Source organism: Arachis ipaensis, chromosome B1 (genome assembly GCF_059453495.1).
Source record: "Arachis ipaensis isolate K30076 ecotype BB chromosome B1, ASM5945349v1, whole genome shotgun sequence".
Lineage (NCBI taxonomy): Eukaryota > Viridiplantae > Streptophyta > Magnoliopsida > Fabales > Fabaceae > Arachis > Arachis ipaensis.
The window spans coordinates 126,576,469-126,599,982 of NC_142436.1; the positions used below are offsets into that span (position 1 = coordinate 126,576,469).

Sequence of the window (23,514 nt, forward strand, 5' to 3'; positions counted from 1 at the left end):
AAACTTGTTTTGAATAAAAATTTGGTCCGTGAAGTTTATAACGTTTAAAGAACAAACTGAAACTGATTTTTAACAAAAAAGTTATTCGCGTTTGAAGTTTAGGATTAAAAACTGAATTCTGCAAAAGCCGCAGAAAATTGAAGTAATGCGTACGCATGATGCATGTTACAGGAGTGAAAGCTTGGTGCGAGTCTTGTGCACATACCATGTGCATGCACAAAAGCAAGGTCATGCGTACGCACAACTTGCCTTTCAGAAATAAACCTTTTTCGTGTGCATTTCGCGCGTACGCACAAAAAGGGGTTCATGCATACACACGAGGCATGCGTACGCACGACTATCCTATTCTTCAAGAAATTCTATTTTTAACTTTTTTTTGCTTATCCAGCATGCTTTTTCACCTCTGTAACCCCTGTTTAAGGTCTGATAGCTAGTGTTAGGTTTCACAAGAAGAGCAAACCTATTGAGGGAGTTAGTTTGATATTGAGAAAGAATTGTGAAGTGAATAATTGAATTAACGATGCTTGGATAATGTTGGATGAGATAAGAATAAGGGTAAATATGATATTGATGAATTGTGATTGAAAGATCCACACGGCATATTCATTATATTATCTGAGACACGAGTTTTCCTGGGTAGATGCAGTGGCTTGCCCTCACTTGCTCCAGATTGATACTCGATACTCTGTTGACCATCTGTCAGAAGATTTGACTGGATACTTTAACTCTCTGGATCCCCTACAATGAGATGATAAATAAATCTATATATATATATACACACTCTTGGGGATGCGCGCATGCAGCGACTGTCCAGGATTCGCTACTAGACATGTCGGGCTTAGCTGTATAACCGACAGATGAAATCATTGGCCATAGGGCAGACATGCATCGTATGCACTTGTATGTTTTGTTTGAGTATGCATTTGTTTTGGCTTGACAATTTGTTTAACTGTAATTAACTGCTACCTGATCTATTTGCTATATCTGCTTCCCATAATTGTATTTTTCCTGTTTGTCTTGCTTGTGTTTGTTTCTGAGAGATCCCTCATGTGGGTGGATGAGACACTGAGGGTTGTTCTACTTGGTGATTTAGAGGTTTGCAGGGAACGGAAAACAAAGAGTTAGATTAGAATCCTTAGATATAGTCATCATATTTTTGGTTTAGTGATAACTCTAGGATTTGATATACGTTGTTGGAGTTTTGGAATGCCTATGGCATCTTGGGACCTTATGTATTATCTATATGGGAACCTTTACCATACTGAGAACCCCTGGTTCTCATTCCATACATGTTCTGTCATTTTTCATATGCAAGACGTGAGGCATCTTGCTAAGCGTGCTGGAGACATTTTACTTTGTATGTCGAGTTTGGAACTTGCTATATGTAGCTTTTTAGAATTCTATACTCGCCGTATACTATCTTTTCTGTACGCTGTTATATATCTCTTTTACGCTTAAACATTTCGAGTGTGATGCGACTTTCGAGTTCTATTTTGCTTAACTTTTTCTTCAAGGCTCCTGGTTAAACCATTCTTCATGTGTGTGTGTGTGTGTGTGTGTGTGTGTGTGTGTACGTATTTTACTTTTAGAGGTCGTAATACCTCACCACCTCGGATTTACAAACTTAAGCGTAAAGCTCTTTATGGTAGGGTGTTATATTATCCTCTTGGTTGATATGAAATATCATATTCTGAGAGTTCTACCGACCATTTGATTAGTCGGCCTACAAGGTCGGGTCGCGTGAGTATTTTAGGTAGCGGCTAATTAGTCCGAACTATGATATCTTGGCTCTGGAAATAGTGGTGGAGGTTCCACGATGTGATTATCAGAGCAAATGCTATTTTCTCGATGGTGGGATATCGAGCTTCTGCATTTTATAGGATTTTGCTGACGAAATAAATTAGGTGTTGTTCTGAACCTGTTTCTGTTACAGGCATAGAGCTAATAGCATAAGCAGAAATTGAAAGGTATAAATAAAGCAGTTTATCATGTTTAGGTTTGTGCAGTATATGTGGGGAAGTAAGAATGTTTTTGAAGTCAGTAAATGCTTGTTCGCAAATGTAGGTAAGAAATGATATAATTTTGCCGCTGCTATAGGTAAGAATCATGATAGAGCTGCCAGTCGTCCTGTTAGCTGTTGCACTTTTTTTTATTGTTGTTGGTGGTTTCATTTATACTACAGCTTGGCATTTTTCAAGATTTGTTTCAATTCCTCGATGTGTCAACATGAAACTGAGGAATTTGCCTCCTTGAACCCTAAAAGCACAATTCTCTAGGTTTAGTCACATGTTGTATTGTCTTAATTGTACTAAAACTTCTTCAAGATCAGCGTGATGATCCTTTTTAGATTCTGATTTAACCACTACATCGTCAACGTATACCTCCATATTTCTCTTGATTTGACTTCGGAAAACCTTGTCCATCAGCATCTAGTATGTTGCACTTGCATTCTTAAAGCCAAAAGGCATTACTTTGTAACTGTTACCATATAAGTAGCTATAGTAGAAGTTAGTCATTTCAGTTATCAAGAACTGAATCAAGAACCATTAGTTAGTTATAGCTTTGACTATTGACTTTACTCAACTATATGTATATATATCAGATGTGTGCCTACTGATATCAGTTCAATTTTGTATTGAAAGTTGTAGCCTGTGATAGTTGAACTTGTGCAGGTGACATATCTGGTTTCTTGAGTTTTTCGATGATACTATCTAGAGCCATGAGAAGGGCTTTAAGATTAGGGATAGTATACGGTGGATCCTTTGTTGTGACCATGGTGATAAAGGGATGGTAAGCTTTGTTCAATCTAGCTAAAATGATATTTGTATATTCAACATTAGTGATGGGAACACCTACAGCTACAAGAGAATCTACTGCCTTTTTGATTTCTAAGAGATATTCTAATGTTGATGCCATTTTCTTGATTATCTTGAGTTGATGTTGAAGTTTGTGTGTCCTAGCTTTATTTTGGGATGCAAAATATGAATGGATCCTACTCCAAAGTTCATGAGCATAATGGCAACCAATCATTCGATGTTTAAAGGAATCATCTAGCGAAGCAAACAGCCAAGAAGTCACATTATAGTCTTCTATCCGTTATTGATGCCAGGGCATCTTGGCTGGTTTCACAAGCCATTTTGAGTATGTTTTAGGGTAGTTTTATGCATTTTCTTAGGCAATAAGCAAGTATTTGGTTGATTATGCATTCCTATCTTGATTCAATCAAACATTGTGATTTTTAAACATTTTCATGAGAATAATGCAATAATTAAATGATAAGAATGAATGATGCAGTATTTCATGATTAGAGCAAAACTTTGATGCAATTTGTTTGATTGATTTCAGGTAACAAGGAGCAGAGACCGATGTTAGTGGCCACGTTAGTGCCACTAACATGGAAGAAAGGAAAGCTTGGAAAGTTAGGGGCAAAGTTAACGCCACTAACTTGAGCAAAGGGAAAGGAGACCCACGTTAGTAGCCCCGTTAGTGCCACTAACGTGGGCACTAACGTGAAAAAAAAGAAAGATTGGAAAGTTAGTGGCAAAGTTAACGCCACTAACTTTAGCAAAGAAGAGGAAGACCTACGTTAGTGGCCCCGTTAGTGCCACTAACGTGGGCACTAACGTGGAAGAAAAGAAAGCTTGGAAAGTTAGTGCCAAAGTTAACGCCACTAACTTTAGCAAAGAAGAGGAAGACCCACGTTAGTGGCCATGCTAGTGCCACTAACGTGGGCATTAACGTGGAATAAAGTGGACAGCATGAAAAGTTAGTGCAAAAGTTAGTGCCACTAACTTGTTCGAAGCCAAGGATGAAAAGTTAGTGCAAAAGTTAGTGCCACTAACTTGTTCGAAGCCAAGAAGACCCACGTTAATGGCCACGTTAATACCACTAACGTGAGCCATTAACGTGGAGATTGGAGCGTCATGGAAAGTTAATGGAAAAGATAGTGCCATTAACTTGAGCGAAGCTAAGAAAGCCCACGTTAGTGGCCACGTTAATACCACTAACATGGGGGCTAACGTGAATGCGGCTCAACTCAAACTCCTCCAGCAAGCTGAGCTAAGCCCAATGAGTTAGTTAACTGCTTCAACTGAGGTCAAGGGCTCACATTCAGAGACTTGCAAACTCAACTGAGGATCAGAGAAGTAGTATATATTGGAGTAGTTTTGAACTAGAAAGTGATTGGGACCTGGGGATCCAGGATTGTAAACACTCTGAATTTACTTTTCTCTGTATTCAGTTTTGTTTTCAATGCACTTTACATTTTCAATTTCCATTCCCAGAGCTATGAACAACTAAACCCCTCTTCATTGCGTTACGGAGCTCTGTTGTAATTCAATGGATCAATCATAAGTTCTTATTCTTCTTCTTCTTTTCATTCTCTTTGATTTGATTGAAAGCTTTTGCTCTTCATCCAATTGAGCAATTGTCTCGAAAGAAAAATTGCTCATACGTACTTGGATTTCCTCTGAACCTTGGAAGAAGAATGAGGAAATCATGCTAGAAACGCTTTCTCATGTTGGACTGGATTGGGGGTTGGATGGATATAGTGACATATAATCCTCCCAATACTTTCATCTAGAAAAAAATGTGGTATAATCATTGACCGTACTTTATCTCTTCCCATGAGCAATTAGATCAAGGAATTGGGCAATTGTTCAAGCTTAGAGAGATTGAATTGCCAAGGAATTGGGATTCAATCACCTAAGATTGCCAAGAGATCAATGAGTTGCATGGATTGAGGAAGAGATGAGAATGAACTTGATCCGGAGAATGCAATATCTCCTAAACCCACTGAGTTTCCCTATTCTTATCTTCCCATTCTCTATATTCTGTTATTTACTTTGATGTTCATCACCCCATTCCATTTACTTTTCCGCAATTTACTTTCTGAGATTTACTTTCAGTCATTTACATTTTGCTATCTATCTTTCTGCTATTTACATTCCTTGCTATTTACATTTTCCGCCATTTAAATTTCTGCAATTTCCAACTCAATTATGTTAAGTTCAACTAAAACACTCCTCTGATTAAAGTTGCTCAACCAATCAATCCCTGTGGGATTCAACCTCACTCTACTGTGAGTTTTTACTTGCCGAAGGAAATTTGTAGTAATACAGATTTCGCGCATCAGTCATTCTTTGTACTTCTTTGTTTTTGTGTTGGTAATTGCATCTTCAAGCTTTGCAAAATGGTGAGGTATTCTTATTGTAGATGATTTTGGAGTTCTTGTCCACAGATGGATAGATTTGTAAATGACGTCAAGTAAGAAAATTCTTCTCATAAAGCTTCTTTACCAAAGGAGTATTGAATGGTTTTGTTACTGCAGCGTTGATGTTATTAGCTTGTATGATTGCAGGAAAGTTGTGATCTTCAGTATCACTTCTACTAGTAGAATCATCAGACATGGATATTGAATGGCTCTGATACCATATAGGAAGAACAGCAGAATTGAGTTGTAACCCTTATTAGAACAGAATATTGAGCAAAGTAAACCTTCTATAGATAGATAAAATGTATTATTGTATAATTGAACAGATATCAGTAGGTACACACTGGATATATATATATATATATATATGCACACACACACACACAATAGCAGAGTAAAGTCAATAGTCAAAGCTATAACAAACTAATGGTTCTTGATTCAGTTCTTGATAACTTAAATGACTAACTTCTACTATAGCTACTTATATGTTAACAATAACAAAAATTGCCATGATCAGTGATAAATGTGGTTTGTCTTGATCTGCTGGGTGCATTAGTATCTGATTATAGACTGAATAGGTGTCCATAAAGCTTAAAACTTTAAAACCTGAGGTGTTATCCACTAATTTATCAATGCATGGCAGTGGATACGGGTCCTTTGGGCAAGCTTTGTTCAAGTTTGTTAAGTCGACCCACATGCGCCATTTGCCTGATTTTTTCTTTACCATTACCATGGTTGCCAACCACGACGTAAATCGGATTTACCGCATGCAGCCTGCAATTAACAACTTTTGTGTTTCTTTGATAGCCTCCTCTTTTTTTTTTTTGCTTTTGAGGTTACGTTTCTTTTGCCATACTGGACAAGCTCTTGGGTTCAAGGTGAGTTTGTGACATATGACGTTTAGGTCGATCATGGGAATGTCCGTGAGTGTCCATGCGAATAAAACCACATTTGCTCATAGCATGGTGATAAGCTTTTGTGTTTCTCCTGCAGTCAAAGTATACCCTATGTTAGTATACTGTGAATCATCATCAGTTAGGCTTAACCTGGCGGAGGTCATCCATTGGCGTTGGCCGACTATCTCTGTTATGTCGAGGATCAAGCTCGGTTAGTGTCGGTATATCGTCGGCATTGTAAACTGAGTTGACCTGCTGAATAGGATCTAATGTTGGTGATCAGGCTTTTAGCCAGCATTGTCTTGCTTCCTTATGATCCGAATTCACATTTGTGATTATGTCATCCTACACATGGAACTTTATGCACAAGTGAATTGTGAAAACAATAACACCAAAAAAGAGTTTAATGATGGCCAACCTAATATGATGTTATAAGGGCTAACACAATCAACTACAAGATGTTAGATATCTAAGGTTTTCAAATATGGGTGTTCCCCTAAAGTTGTTCTTAACCAAACATAACTTGTTACTGGAACTCTTTCTCCAGAGAAACCAGCTAGCTCTCCGGATGAGGGCTGTAGAATTTTCTCATTCAGTTGCATATTACAGAAAGTTGATAAGAACAATACGTCGGCACTGCTTCCGGGGTTCATTAGAACTTTTCGAACTTTTGCTTCCCCTATGGTCACAGATATTACCACAAGGTCATCCAGGTTTAGGCTCTAGGATTGAAAGTCGGATGTGTTGAAGGTGATATTTGGAATGGAGCAAGTCGGCTCTTGTGACGCTGACCCCTCCCCGCTAGAGTTAGCATTGTCCTTTAACTTCTCTTTCTAGATGAACTAGTGATTCCTCCACACACAAAGCCTCTTGAGATGTAGTTAATGACTTTTCTTGTCATGAGAGGTTGATTCGGGGTGGAACATCTCGCATTGTCCTTTGAAGCTGAGGTTAAGTTCGGTTGTTCCTTTGTTATTGGGAGGCTTGACGTATCTCTTTGGTTCAGCCATTGACATATTTGTTCAGTAATCCCTGTTGCACCAGTCATTCTAAGAGGTCCTTTGTCATCACACACTCGTCAGTTGTGTGTCCAAATTTCTGGTGAAATGCACATTGTTTACTTCTATCAATATACTTTTGGTCCTGGTAGGTCCCTGCCATGTTGGGAGGTTTGATGATTTCAGCATGTAGGATCTGCTTTATTATGTCCTCGCTTTTTACATTGAACTGCATATAGGAGTCAAACTTTGGTGTCAACTTAAATGGTTTTTTGCTATCTAAGATGTGGTTTATTTTGCTTTGCTTATCATCGTCCCTGTGAGTAGTGGTTTTTCTGCTCTCCTAGCTTCTCGTAGTTCCTCGATCTCAATTTGACCTATCGCTTTATCCCTGAATTCGGCCAGTATATATTTTGGCCTTTGCTATCACTATCGCTTCTTGAAAGTTTCCAGTTGAAGCCCTTTTCAAAGCATGTAGATGGACTTTAGGATTAAGTCGGGAATTTTCATTGCCGCCTTTGCAAACCTGATTATGTAATCCTTCAAGCTTTCATGTTGCCTTGCTTGATTATGCTAAGGAAATCTAAGCCTCGTACGTATATTTTGGATGCTGCAAAGTTTTTCACGAATAAATCGGCAAATTCCTCAAAGCTTGAAATTGAACCTACAGGTAAATTCAAAAACCAAATTAAAGCAGCTCCGTCGAAAAAGATGGAAAAAGATCGACACAAGATAGGGTCAGATGCATCATTTAAAAACATCGTAGATTTGAATTTAGTGACGTGTATGTTGCGGTCACCAATCCCTTCATAAGGTTTCAATGTTGTTGGAAGTGTGAAGTTTTTCGGCATTTGAAAACTCATTATTTCTTCAAAAAAAAGATTTGTTCTCCGTTTTCCCATCTTGTAAGATGTCCTTCCTATCTTCATGTTTGACTCAGAGTGGTGTTCTTCATTTCGGTTCTTTCACTCCTCGTTCTCCTTGTCGTTATTTGGCTTGGCCGCCAAGAGATCGGCCATTTTTCATCCCTCTGCCTATAAAGCAGCATTCATGGCTAGGAGCTCATCATGAGTTGGAGGTGGGGGTGGAGCTATAGAATTGTTTGTCATGATCTGGAAACCTGTGGAGAAAAAAGGAGAAAAAGGGAAAAAAGACAACAAAATGTGGGGTTAAGGTCTAGCCCTACGGTGGGCGCCAATGTTCCGGCTGGAAACTACTCCCAAGGTGTAGCTCGTCAATGTTGGGAATCTTCTCTTCAACTTCTTGACAGCCGGGCTATAAGCTCCTCGGAGTTTTGACTTGGGAATAGGACCCGCAAAAAGGATTTCGATGCTTAAGTCAATATTAATTCTAGGGAGAATACTTTCTAAAAGCTATTGACTGTGGTGAATGATCTACCCTTCTAACCCTGACTCTCCTCTATTTATTGTTGCTTAGTAGTAACAAACCTGGATCTGCTTCATCCGAGATTTGTGCAGGTACTATAGAAGTGTAAAACGGTTATTTAATAAGATAGAGTTCAAATGTTTAAAATTCGATTTCGAAATATAGTAGTGTACGCCCGAGATGCTAGGGCACGGATCAGTTCTTAAAACCTTTAAATTGTTACAATATGGATGCTCATTCAGTGTCTACTCAGCATAATTCATTCCTCCAATTAAGTACTTTTGGGTGGTAGAAATATTAAAGAATAAACGGTGCAAGATTTCCAACATTTGAGAAGTTAAACCTTGCACATATATGAATAGGGATATAGGTTGAGGCATTTGAGACACACAGCCATAACAATAATCCTTCTTTCTTTATATATTCCTCTTTTTCTTTTTACGTTACTACATATATTAAATAAATATATGAATCATCTCTATTATATTGAGTTAATTATATTGGTGAATGGTGCACGAAATTGTGATGTCACATTCATAATTTGTCACAACTTCGATACAACTAACCAGCAAGTGCACTGGGTCGTCCAAGTAATACCTTACGTGAGTAAGGGTCGAATCCCACGGAGATTGTTGGTATGAAGCAAGCTATGGTCACCTTGTAAATCTCAGTCAGGCAGATATAAAGTGATAATGGTGTTTTCGAATATTATATAATAAAATAGGGATAGAGATACTTATGTAAATCATTGGTAGGAATTTCAGATAAGCGAATGGAGATGCTTTTCGTTCCTCTGAACCTCTGCTTTCCTACTATCTTCATCCAATCAGTCTCACTCCTTTCCAAGGCTGGCTTTATGTGATACATCACCACTGTCAATGGCTACTTTCGGTCATTGGTGCACGAAATTGTGATCTCCAGGCTCGAACAAATCCTGGTAATGGCTCCAAAGCTTGGTGCTCTGATCTTAATTCATAATTGTCATAACTTCGATACAACTAACCAGCAAGTGCACTGGGTCGTCCAAGTAATACCTTACGTGAGTAAGGGTCGAATCCCACGGAGATTGTTGGTATGAAGCAAGCTATGGTCACCTTGTAAATCTCAGTCAGGCAGATATAAAGTGATAATGGTGTTTTCGAATATTATATAGTAAAATAGGGATAGAGATACTTATGTAAATCATTGGTAGGAATTTCAGATAAGCGAATGGAGATGCTTTTCATTCCTCTGAACCTCTGCTTTCCTGCTATCTTCATCCAATCTGTCTTACTCCTTTCCATGGCTGGCTGTATGCAAGGGCATCACCGTTGTCAGTGGCTACATCCCCTCCTCTCAGTGAATAATATGCTCACGCACCCTGTCACGGCACGGCTATTCATCTGTCGGTTCTCGATCATGCTGGAATAGGATTCACCATCCTTTTGCGTCTGTCACTAACGCCCAGCACTCGCGAGTTTGAAGCTCGTCACAGTCATTCAATCATTGAATCCTACTCAGAATACCACAGACAAGGTTTAGACCTTCCGGATTCTCTTGAATGCTGCCATCATTCTAGCTTACGCCACGAAGATTCTGGTTAGGAGATCTAAGAGATACTCATTCTAGCTTATTTCATGTAGAACAGAAGAGTTTGTCAGGCACGCGTTCATAAGGGAGAAGGATGATGAGCGTCACACATAATCATCACCTTCATCACGTTCTTGGGTGCGAATGGATATCTTAGAAGAGAAATAAGAAGAATTGAATAGAAAATAGTAGTACTTTGCATTAATCTTTGAGGAACAGCAGAGCTCCACACCTTAATCTATGGAGTGTAGAAACTCTACCGTTGAAAATACATAAGTGAAAGGTCCAGGCATGGCCGAGATGGCCAGCCCCCTAAAACGTGATCAAAGGATCATAAGGTAATCCAAAGATGTCTAATACAATAGTAAGAGGTCCTATTTATAATAAACTAGCTACTAGGGTTTACATGAGTAAGTATTTGATGTATAAATCCACTTCCGGGGCCCACTTGGTGTGTGTTTGGGCTGAGCTTAAGTGTTGCACGTGCAGAGGCCATTTGTGGAGTTGAACGCCAGTTTTTGTGCCAGTTTGGGTGTTCAACTCTGGTTTTGGATCCTTTCTGGCGCTGGACGCCAGATTTGGGCAGAAGGCTGGCGTTGAACGCCAGTTTACGTCGTCTATTCTTGGCCAAAGTATGGACTATTATATATTTCTGGAAAGCCCTGGATGTCTACTTTTTAACGCAATTGGAAGCGCGCCATTTCGAGTTCTGTAGCTCCAGAAAATCCACTTTGAGTGCAGGGAGGTCAGAATCCAACAGCATCAGCGTCCTTTTTCAACCTCTGAATCTGATTTCTGCTCAAGTCCCTCAATTTCAACCAGAAAATACCTGAAATCACAGAAAAACACACAAACTCATAGTAAAGTCCAGAAATGTGAATTTAACACAAAATCTATTAAAAACATCCCTAAAAGTAACTAGATCCTACTAAAAACATACTAAAAACAATGTCAAAAAGCGTATAAATTATCCGCTCATCACAACACCAAACTTAAATTGTTGCTTGTCCCCAAGCAACTGAAAATCAAAATAGGATAAAAAGAATAGAATATACTATAAATTCCAAACTATCAATGAAACAGAGCTTCAATCATATGAGCGGGACTTATAGCTTTTTGCCTCTTGAATAGTTTTGGCATCTCACTTTATCCATTGAGGTTCAGAATGATTGGCATCTATAGGAACTTCAGATTTCGAATAGTGTTATTGACTCTCTTAGTTCAGTATGATGATTCTTGAACACAGCTTCTTTATGAGTCTTGGCCGTGGCCCTAAGCATTTTGTTTTCCAGTATTACCACCGGATACATAAATGCCATAGACACATAATTGGGTGAACCCTTTCAGATTGTGACTCAGCTTTGCTAAAGTCCCCAATTAGAGGTGTCCAGGGTTCTTAAGCACACTCTTTTTTTTTTTTTTTTGCTTTGGACCTTGACTTTAACAGCTCAGTCTCAAGTTTTCACTTGACACCTACACGCCACAAGCACATGGTTAGGGACAGCTTGGTTTAGCCGCTTAGACCAGGATTTTTTTCCTTTAGGCCCTCCTATCCACTGATGCTCAAAGCCTTGGGATCCTTTTTAATTGCCCTTGCCTTTTGGTTTTAAGGGTTATTGGCTTTTTGCTCTTGCCTCTTGGTTTTAAGAGCTTTGGCTTTTTCTGCTTGCTTTTTCTTTTTCTTTCTATTTTTTTTTGCCTAATTTTTTTTTCTGCAAGCTTTGTTCTTTGCTGCTTTTTCTTGCTTCAAGAATCATTTTTATGATTTTTCAGATTATCAAATAACATGTCTCCTAGTCATCATTCTTTCAAGAGCCAACATATTTAACATTCTTAAACAACAACTTCAAAAGACATATGCACTGTTCAAGCATACATTCAGAAAACAAGGAGTATTGTCACCACATCAATATAATTAAACTAAGTTCAAGGATAAATTCGAAACTCATGTACTTCTTGTTCTTTTGAATTAAAACATTTTTCATTTAAGAGAGGTGATGGATTCATAGGACATTTATAACTTTAAGACATAGTTACTAACTACTAATGATCATGTAATGAAGACACAAACACAGATAAGCACATAACATAGAAAACAAAAAACAGAAGAAATAAGAACAAGGAATGAATCCACCTTAGTAATGGTGGCCTTTCCTTCTTGAGGAACCAATGATGTCCTTGAGCTCTTCTATGTCTCTTCCTTGTCTTTGTTGCTCCTCCTTCATTGCTTTTAGATCTTCTCTGATTTCATGAAGGATGATGGAGTGCTCTTGATGTTCCACCCTTAGTTGCTTCCAATAATTGTGTGGAAGAAAATGTATCCCCTGAGGTATCTCAGGGATCTCTTGATTTGCAGTCAAATGTTCTACCACTGAGCTATAGACCCTTGATGGAAGCTTTTGTCTTCCCTTTCCTCTTTCTAGAGGCTTCTCTGGCCTTAGGTGCCATCAATGGTTATGGAAAAAACAAAAAAGCTATGCTTTTTACCACACCAAACTTAGAATGTTGCTCGCCCTCGAGCAAAAGAAGAAAGAATAGAAGAATAAGAAGAAGATATGGAGGAGATGGAGGGAGATGTGTATTCGGCCATATGGGTGGGATTGGGTGGGAAAGAGATGTTGAATTTTGAAGGAAAGTGGGTGTTTGGATGTGAGTGGTAAAGAGTTAATAGGGAAGAGTGTTTATTGGGAATAGAGGATGATTGAGAAGAGAGAAGAGAGTGAGTGGAGGTAGGTGGGGATCCTGTGGGGTCCACAGATCCTGAGGTGATCCTGTGAGGTCCACAGATCTTGAGATGTCAAGGCATTTACATCCCTGCACCAATTTAGGCATGCAAAATGCCCTTGCACACAACTCTGGGCGTTCAGCGCCAGGTTGGTGCCCATTTTGGGCGTTCAACGCCCATTTGCTGCCATTTCTGGCGTTGAACGCCAGAACCATGCTTGTTCTGGGCGTTCAGCACCAGGATGCTCCCATTCTGGGCGTTCAGCGCCAGAATTATGCTCTGTTCTGGCGTTTAAACGCCAGACAGATGCTCCTCCAGGGTGTGATTTTTCTTCTGCTGTTTTTGATTCCATTTTTGAATTTTTTTGTTTATTTTGTGACTCCACATGATCATGAACCTAAGAAAACATGAAAAACAATAAAAATAAGAATTAGATAAACATTAGGTTGCCTCCCAACAAGCGCTTCTTTAATGTCAATAGCTTGACAGTGGGCTCTCATGGAGCCTCACAGATGTGCAGAGCTTTGTTGAGACTCTCCAACACCAAACTTAGAGTTTGGATATGGGAGTTCAACACCAAACTTAGAGTTTGATTGTGGCCTCCCAACACCAAACTTAGAGTTTGACTGTGGGGGCTCTGGTTGACTCTGCTTGGAGAGAAGCTTTTCCTGCTTCCTCTTCATGATTGTAGAGGGAGATCCTTGAGTTTTAAATACAAGGGAGTTCTCATTCCATTGAAGGACTATTTCACCTCTGTCAACATCAATCACAGCTCTTGCTGTGGCCAGGAAAGGTCTTCCTAGGATGATGGATTCATCCTCTTCCTTTCCAGTATCCAGGACTATGAAATCAGTAGGGATGTAAAGGCCCTCAACCTTTACTAATACATCTTCTACTTGTCCATAAGCCTGTTTTCTTGAGCTGTCTGTCATCTCCAGTGAGATTTTAGCAGCTTGCACCCCATAGATTCCCAGTTTCTCTATTACAGAGAGGGGCATGAGGTTTATCCCTGAACCAAGGTCACACAGAGCCTTAAAGACCATGGTGCCTATGGTGCAGGGTATTATGAACTTTCCAGGATCCTGTCTCTTCTGAGGCAATGTCAGTTGATCCAGATCACTTAGTTCATTGATGAACAAGGGAGGTTCAACTTTCCAAGCATCAATGCCAAATAATTTGGCATTCAGCTTCATGATTGCACCAAGAAACTTGGCAGTTTGCTCTTCAGTAACATCCTCATTCTCTTCAGAAGAAGAATATTCATCACAGCTCATGAAGGGCATAAGGAGGTTCAATGGAATCTCTATGGTCTCTAGATGAGCCTCAGAGTCCTTTGGTTCCCCAGAGGGAAGCTCCTTATTGATCACTGGACGTCCCAGGAGGTCTTCCTCCTTGGGATTCACGTCCTCTCCTCTCCTCACAGGTTCGGCCATGGCGCTTATGTCAATGGCCTTGCACTCTCCTTTTGGGTTCTCTTCTGTATTGCTTGGGAGAGTACTAGGAGGGATTTCAGTGATCCTTTTACTCAGCTGGCCCACTTGTGCTTCCAGATTTCTAATGGAAGACCTTGTTTCATTCATGAAACTTACAGTGGCCTTAGATAGATCAGAGACTAGATTTGCTAAATTAGAAGCATTTTGTTCAGAGTTCTCTGTCTGTTGCTGAGTTGATGATAGAAAAGGCTTGCTATTGCTAAACCTGTTTCTTCCACCATTATTAAAGCCTTGTTGAGGCTTTTGATCCTTCCATGAGAAATTTGGATGATTTCTCCATGTTGAGTTATAGGTGTTTCCATAAGGTTCACCTAAGTAATTTACCTCTGCTATTGCAGGGTTCTCAGGATCATAGGCTTCTTCTTCAGAAGATGCCTCTTGAGTACTGTTGGATGCAGCTTGCATTCCATGCAGACTCTGAGAAATCATATTGACTTGCTGAGTCAATATTTTATTCTGAGCCAATATGGCATTCAGAGTATCAACCTCAAGAACTCCCTTCTTCATAGGCGTCCCATTACTCACAGGATTCCTTTCAGAAGTGTACATGAACTGGTTATTAGCAACCATGTCAATGAGTTCTTGAGCTTCTGCAGGCGTTTTCTTTAGATGGATGGATCCACCTACAGAAGTGTCCAGTGACATCTTTGATAGCTCAGATAAACCATCATAGAATATATCCAGGATGGTCCATTCTGAAAGCATGTCAGAAGGACACTTTTTGGTCAACTGTTTGTATCTTTCCCAAGCTTCATAGAGGGATTCACCTTCTTTCTGTCCGAAGGTTTGAACATCAGCTCTAAGCTTGCTCAGCTTTTGAGGAGGAAAGTACTTGGCTAAGAAAGCCGTGACCAGCTTATCCCAAGAGTTCAGGCTGTCTTTGGGTTGAGAATCCAACCATAATCTAGTTCTGTCTCTTACAGCAAAAGGGAAAAGCATGAGCCTGTAGACTTCAGGATCTACTCCATTAGTCTTAACAGTATCACATATCTGCAAGAATTCAGTTAAGAACTGAAAAGGATCTTCAGATGGAAGTCCATGAAACTTGCAGTTCTGCTGCATTAGAGAAACTAATTGAGGTTTCAGCTCAAAGTTGTTTGCTCCAATGGCAGGAATGGAGATGCTTCTTCCATGTAAATTGGAATTAGGTGCAGTAAAGTCACCAAGCATCTTCCTTACATTATTATTATTTTCGGCTGCCATCTCCTCTGCCTGTTCGAAAATTTCTGAAAGGTTATCTCTGGATTGTTGTATTTTAGCTTCTCTTAATTTTCTCTTCAGAGTCCTTTCAGGTTCTGGATCTGCTTCCACAAGAATGTTCTTATCCTTGCTCCTGCTCATATGACAAAGAAGAAGGCACAGAAAAATAATAATAATAATAGAGATCCTTTATACCACAGTACAGGGATCCCTTTGTGAGTGGAAGAAAAGAGGGGGAGACAAAGAATGTGATGTAAAGGAAGAAATGCAACTGTACTGATGGAAGAGATGTGAGATGAGATGTTAGGATATGAATGAATAAATAGAATAGGATGGGGGAGGTATAATTTTCGAAAATTATTTTGAAAAGGAGTTAGTGATTTTTGAAAATTGGTTTTTGAAAATTTGTTAGTATTTTTCGAAAATTTTTTTTTTGAAATAAAAATAAAAATAAAAATAATTAGTTAATTAAAAAGAAATTTTTGAAAAAGGGGGAGATATTTTCGAAAATTAGAGAGAGAGAGTTAGTTAGGTAGTTTTGAAAAAGTTAAGGAACAAACAAAAAGTTAGTTAGTTAGTTGAAACAAATTTTGAAAAGATAAGAAGTTAGGAAGTTAGAAAAGATATTTGAAAAGATATTTTTGAAAAAGATAAGATAAGAAGATATTTTTGAAAAGATATGATTGAAATTAGTTTTTGAAAAAAAAGATTTGATTTTTAAAATCACAATTAATGACTTGATTCACAAGAAATCACAAGATATGATTCTAGAACTTAAAGTTTGAATCTTTCTTAACAAGCAAGTAACAAACTTCAAATTTTTGAATCAAAACATTAATTGTTTATGTTATTTTCGAAAATTTGGTATAAAAATAAGAAAAATATTTTTGAAAAATATTTTTGGAATTTTCGAAAATAACTAAGAAATTTGAAAAAGATTTGATTTTTGAAAAAGATTTTGAAAAAGATAAGATTTTCAAATTGAAAATTTGATTTGACTTATAAGAAACAACTTTGATTTTTTTAAAAAATTTTTGAAAAAGTCAACTCAATTTTCGAATTTGATGAGAGAAAAAGGGAAAGATATTTTTTTGATTTTTTGAATTTTTATGAAAAACATGAAAAATATGCTATGCATGAAATTTTTAGATCAAAACAATGAATGCATGCATGAATGATATGAATGTCAAGATGAACACCAAGAACACTATGAATGTCAAGATGAACATCAAGAACATAATTTTGAAAAATTTTTAATGCAAAGAAAACATGCAAGACACCAAACTTAGAATTCTTTAATGCTTACGCACTAAGAATTCAAGAATGCATATGATAAACATGAAAAGACACAAAACAAAAAATCATCAAGATCAAACAAGAAGACTTACCAAGAACAACTTGAAGATCATGAAGAACACTATGAATGCATGAGAATTTTCGAAAAATGTAGGATGCACATGCAATTGACACCAAACTTATGATATGACTCAAGACTCAAACAAGAAATAGAAAAATATTTTTGATTTTTATGATTTTCTAATTTTTTTGGATTTTTTTTTTTCGAAAATTATTATGAAAAGAAAAATAAGGATTCCAAAATTTTTAATATGAATTCCAGGAATCTTGCCATATTAGTCTAAAGCTTCAGTCCAGGAATTAGACATGGCTCACTAGCCAGCCAAGCTTTCAATGAAAGCTCCAGTCCAAAACACTAGACATGGCCAATGGCCAGCCAAGCTTTAGCATTTAACATCAGAGTATATTGATCTTGATAACAGATTGCAAGCCTCAGTCCAATTAAATTTAGACATGGCTTTACAGCCAGCCAGGCTTCACATGCTTCATGAAACACTAGAATTCATTCTTAAAAATTTTGAATAAAAATTTTTTTGAAAACATTTTTTTTTTTTGAAAACAGATGAGAAAATTTTTGAAAGATTTTTGAAAAAAAATTTTTGAAAAGAAAACGAAAAGAAAGTTACCCAATCTGAGCAACAAGATGAACCGTCAGTTGTCCAAACACGAACAATCCCCGGCAACGGCGCCAAAAACTTGGTGCACGAAATTGTGATCTCCAGGCTCGAACAAATCCTGGTAATGGCTCCAAAGCTTGGTGCTCTGATCTTAATTCATAATTGTCACAACTTCGATACAACTAACCAGCAAGTGCACTGGGTCGTCCAAGTAATACCTTACGTAAGTAAGGGTCGAATCCCACGGAGATTGTTGGTATGAAGCAAGCTATGGTCACCTTGTAAATCTCAGTCAGGCAGATATAAAGTGATAATGGTGTTTTCGAATATTATATAGTAAAATAGGGATAGAGATACTTATGTAAATCATTGGTAGGAATTTCAGATAAGCGAATGGAGATGCTTTTCGTTCCTCTGAACCTCTGCTTTCCTGCTATCTTCATCCAATCTGTCTTACTCCTTTCCATGGCTGGCTGTATGCAAGGGCATCACCGTTGTCAGTGGCTACATCCCCTCCTCTCAGTGAATAATATGCTCACGCACCCTGTCACGGCACGGCTATTCATCTGTCGGTTCTCGATCATGCTGGAATAGGATTCACCCTCCTTTTGCGTCTGTCACTAACGCCCAGCACTCGCGAGTTTGAAGCTCGTCACAGTCATTCAATCATTGAATCCTACTCAGAATACCACAGACAAGGTTTAGACCTTCCGGATTCTCTTGAATGCCGCCATCATTCTAGCTTACGCCACGAAGATTCTGGTTAGGAGATCTAAGAGATACTCATTCTAGCTTATTTCATGTAGAACAGAAGTGTTTGTCAGGCACGCGTTCATAAGGGAGAAGGATGATGAGCGTCACACATAATCATCACCTTCATCACGTTCTTGGGTGCGAATGGATATCTTAGAAGAGAAATAAGAAGAATTGAATAGAAAACAGTAGTACTTTGCATTAATCTTTGAGGAACAGCAGAGCTCCACACCTTAATCTATGGAGTGTAGAAACTCTACCGTTGAAAATACATAAGTGAAAGGTCCAGGCATGGCCGAGATGGCCAGCCCCCTAAAACATGATCAAAGGATCATAAGGTAATCCAAAGATGTCTAATACAATAGTAAGAGGTCCTATTTATAATAAACTAGCTACTAGGGTTTACATGAGTAAGTATTTGATGTATAAATCCACTTCCGGGGCCCACTTGGTGTGTGTTTGGGCTGAGCTTAAGTGTTGCACGTGCAGAGGCCATTTGTGGAGTTGAACGCCAGTTTTTGTGCCAGTTTGGGTGTTCAACTCTGGTTTTGGATCCTTTTCTGGCGCTGGACGCCAGATTTGGGCAGAAGGCTGGCGTTGAACGCCAGTTTACGTCGTCTATTCTTAGCCAAAGTATGGACTATTATATATTGATGGAAAGCCCTGGATGTCTACTTTCCAACGCAATTGGAAGCGCGCCATTTCGAGTTCTGTAGCTCCAGAAAATCCACTTTGAGTGCAGGGAGGTCAGAATCCAACAGCATCAGCAGTCCTTTTTCAACCTCTGAATCTGATTTCTGCTCAAGTCCCTCAATTTCAGCCAGAAAATACCTGAAATCACAGAAAAACACACAAACTCATAGTAAAGTCCAGAAATGTGAATTTAACACAAAATCTATTAAAAACATCCCTAAAAGTAACTAGATCCTACTAAAAACATACTAAAAACAATGTCAAAAAGCGTATAAATTATCCGCTCATCAGTCATCTCTCGGGAAAATGATCCAATGCCCTGTCACGGCATGGCTAATCGTCTGGAGGCATCACCCTTGCCAATGGCTTCATCTTATCCTCTCAGTGAATAATATGCTCACGCACCCTGTCACGGCACGGCTATTCATCTGTCGGTTCTCGATCATGCTAGAATAGGATTTACTATCCTTTTGCGTCTGTCACTAACGCCCTGCAATCGCGAGTTAGGAGCTCGTCACAGTCATTCAATCATTGAATCCTACTCAGAATACCACAGACAAGGTTTAGACTTTCCGGATTCTCTTGAATGCCGCCATCATTCTAGCTTACGCCACGAAGATTCCGGTTAAGAGATCTAAGAGATATTCATTCTAGCTTATTTCATGTAGAACGGAAGTGTTTGTCAGGCACGTGTTCATAGGGGAGAAGAATGATGAGCGTCACACATAATCATCACCTTCATCACGTTCTTGGGTGCGAATGGATATCTTAGAAGCGAAATAAGAAGAATTGAATAGAAAACAGTAGTACTTTGCATTAATCTTTGAGGAACAGCAGAGCTCCACACCTTAATCTATGGAGTGTAGAAACTCTACCGTTGAAAATACATAAATGAAGGTCCAGGCGTGGCCGAGATGGCCAGCCCCCAAAACGTGATCAAAGGATCATAAGGTAATCCAAAGATGTCAAATACAATAGTAAGAGGTTCTATTTATAATAAACTAGTCACTAGGGTTTACAGAAGTAAGTATTTGATGTATAAATCCACTTCCGGGGCCCACTTGGTGTGTGTTTGGGCTGAGCTTAAGTGTTGCACGTGCAGAGGCCATTTGTGGAGTTGAACGCCAGTTTTTGTGCCAGTTTGGGTGTTCAACTCTGGTTTTGGATCCTTTTCTGGCGCTGGACGCCAGATTTGGGCAGAAGGCTGGCGTTGAACGCCAGTTTACGTCGTCTATTCTTAGCCAAAGTATGGACTATTATATATTGATGGAAAGCCCTGGATGTCTACTTTCCAACGCAATTGGAAGCGCGCCATTTCGAGTTCTGTAGCTCCAGAAAATCCACTTTGAGTGCAGGGAGGTCAGAATCCAACAGCATCAGCAGTCCTTTTTCAACCTCTGAATCTGATTTCTGCTCAAGTCCCTCAATTTCAGCCAGAAAATACCTGAAATCACAGAAAAACACACAAACTCATAGTAAAGTCCAGAAATGTGAATTTAACATGCTTGTTCTGGGCGTTCAGCGCCAGGATGCTCCCATTCTGGGCGTTCAGCGCCAGAACTATGCTCTGTTCTGGCGTTTGAACGCCAGACAGATGCTCCTCCAGGGTGTGAATTTTCTTCTGCTATTTTTGATTCCGTTTTTGATTTTTTTGTTTATTCTGTGACTCCACATGATCATGAACCTAAGAAAACATGAAAAACAATAAAAATAAGAATTAGATAAATATTGGGTTGCCTCCCAACAAGCGCTTCTTTAATGTCAATAGCTTGACAGTGGGCTCTCATGGAGCCTCACAGATGTGCAGAGCTTTGTTGAGACTCTCCAACACCAAACTTAGAGTTTGACCGTGGGGGCTCTGGTTGACTCTGCTTGGAGAGAAGCTTTTTCTGCTTCCTCTCCATGGTTGCAGAGGGAGATCCTTGAGTTTTAAACACAAGGGAGTTCTCATTCCATTGAAGGAATATTTCACCTCTGTCAACGTCAATCACAGCTCTTGCTGTGGCCAGGAAAGGTCTTTCTAGGATGATGGATTCATCCTCTTCCTTTCCAGTATCCAGGACTATGAAATCAGCAGGGATGTAAAGGCCTTCAACCTTTACTAACACGTCCTCTACTTGTCCATAAGCCTGTTTTCTAGAGCTGTCTGCCATCTCTAATGAGATTTTAGCAGCTTGCACCCCATAGATTCCCAGTTTCTCTATTACAGAGAGGGGCATGAGGTTTATTCCTGAACCAAGGTCACACAGAGCCTTAAAGACCATGGTGCCTATGGTGCAGGGTATTATGAACTTTCCAGGATCCTGTCTCTTCTGAGGCAATGTCAGTTGATCCAAATCACTTAGTTCATTGATGAACAAGGGAGGTTCAACTTCCCAAGTATCAATGCCAAATAGTTTGGCATTCAGCTTCATGATTGCACCAAGAGACTTGGCAGCTTGCTCTTCAGTAACATCCTCATTCTCTTCAGAAGAGGAATACTCATCAGAGCTCATGAAGGGCATAAGGAGGTTCAATGGAATCTCTATGGTCTCTAGATGAGCCTCAGAGTCCTTTGGTTCCTCAGAGGGAAGCTCCTTATTGACCACTGGACGTCCGAGGAGGTCTTCCTCCTTGGGATTCACGTCCTCTCCTCTCTTCACAGGTTCGGCCATGGCGCTTATGTCAATGGCCTTGCACTCTCCTTTTGGATTCTCTTCTGTATTGCTTGGGAGAGTACTAGGAGGGATTTCAGTGATCCTTTTACTCAGCTAGCCCACTTGTGCTTCCAGATTTCTAATAGAAGATCTTGTTTCATTCATGAAACTTACAGTGGCCTTAGATAGATCAGAGACTAAGTTTGCTAAATTAGAAGCATTTTGTTCAGAGTTCTCTGTCTGTTGCTGAGTTGATGATGGAAAAGACTTGCTATTGCTAAACCTGTTTCTTCCACCATTATTAAAGCCTTGTTGAGGCTTTTGATCCTTCCATGAGAAATTTGGATGATTTCTCCATGATGAGTTATAGGTGTTTCCATAAGGTTCACCTAAGTAATTCACCTCTGCTATTGCAGGGTTCTCAGGATCATAAGCTTCTTCTTCATAAGAAGCCTCTTGAGTACTGTTGGATGCAGCTTGCATTCCATGCAGACTCTGAGAGATCATATTGACTTGCTGAGTCAATATTTTATTCTGAGCCAATATGGCATTCAGAGTATCAACTTCAAGAACTCCATTCTTCATAGGCGTCCCATTACTCACAGGATTCCTTTCAGAAGTGTACATGAACTGGTTATTAGCAACCATGTCAATGAGTTCTTGAGCTTCTGCAGGCGTTTTCTTTAGGTGAATGGATCCACCTGCAGAAGTGTCCAGTGACATCTTTGATAGCTCAGATAAAACCATCATAGAATATATCCAGGATGGTCCATTCTGAAAGCATGTCAGAAGGACACTTTTTGGTCAACTGTTTGTATCTTTCCCAAGCTTCATAGAGGGATTCACCTTCTTTCTGTCTGAAGGTTTGAACATCAGCTCTAAGCTTGCTCAGCTTTTGAGGAGGAAAGTACTTGGCTAAGAAAGCCGTGACCAGCTTATCCCAAGAGTTCAGGCTGTCTTTGGGTTGAGAATCCAACCATAATCTAGCTCTGTCTCTTACAGCAAAAGGGAAAAGCATGAGCCTGTAGACTTCAGGATCTACTCCATTAGTCTTAACAGTATCACATATCTGCAAGAATTCAGTTAAGAACTGAAAAGGATCTTCAGATGGAAGTCCATGAAACTTGCAGTTCTGCTGCATCAGAGAAACTAATTGAGGTTTCAGCTCAAATTTGTTTGCTCCAATGGCAGGAATGGAGATGCTTCTTCCATGTAAATTGGAATTAGGTGCAGTAAAGTCACCAAGCATCCTCCTTGCATTATTATTATTTTCGGCTGCCATCTCCTCTTCTTGTTTGAAAATTCCTAACAGGTGCTTACTGGTTAGTTGTAATTCAGAGTCCTTTCAGGTTCTGGATCTGCTTCAACAAGAATATTCTTGTCCTTGCTCCTGCTCATATGACAAAGAAGAAGGCACAGAAAAATAATAATAATAGAGATCCTTTTTTTTTTTGAATGAGGGAGAGATGTTAGTAGATGAATAAATAAAAAAAATAGAAGGAGATGAGAGAGAAGAGAATTTTTGAAATTAATTTTTGAAAAAGAGTTAGTGATTTTTGAAAATAGTTTTTGAAAAATGTTAGTAATTTTCGAAAATTAAGATTTAAAAATTAAAATAATTAATAAATTAAAAAGAAATTTTGAAAAAGGGGGAAGATATTTTCGAAAAATGAGAGAGAGAGAATTAGTTAGGTAGTTTTGAAAAAGTTAAGGAACAAACAAAAAGTTAGTTAGTTAGTTGAAACAAATTTTGAAAAGATAAGAAGTTAGGAAGTTAGAAAAGATATTTTGAAAAGATATTTTTTGAAAAAGATAAGATAAGTAGATATTTTTGAAAAGATATGATTGAAATTAGTTTTGAAAAAGATTTGATTTTTAAAATCACAATTAATGACTTGATTCATAAGAAATCACAAGATATGATTCTAGAACTTAAAGTTTGAATCTTTCTTAACAAGCAAGTAACAAACTTCAAATTTT

General features: G+C 38.9%; 2 non-coding genes across 2 annotated transcripts; both read left to right on the plus strand.

The window, feature by feature from the left end:
• Positions 1 to 14,978: 14,978 nt before the first annotated feature.
• Positions 14,979 to 15,086, plus strand: LOC148578288 (small nucleolar RNA R71). The gene has a single exon (XR_015903466.1). It is a non-coding gene; the product is annotated as a small nucleolar RNA R71 (small nucleolar RNA).
• A 7,226-nt stretch (positions 15,087 to 22,312) lies between these two features.
• On the plus strand, positions 22,313 to 22,420 carry LOC148578289 (small nucleolar RNA R71). The gene has a single exon (XR_015903322.1). It is a non-coding gene; the product is annotated as a small nucleolar RNA R71 (small nucleolar RNA).
• Positions 22,421 to 23,514: the final 1,094 nt, after the last annotated feature.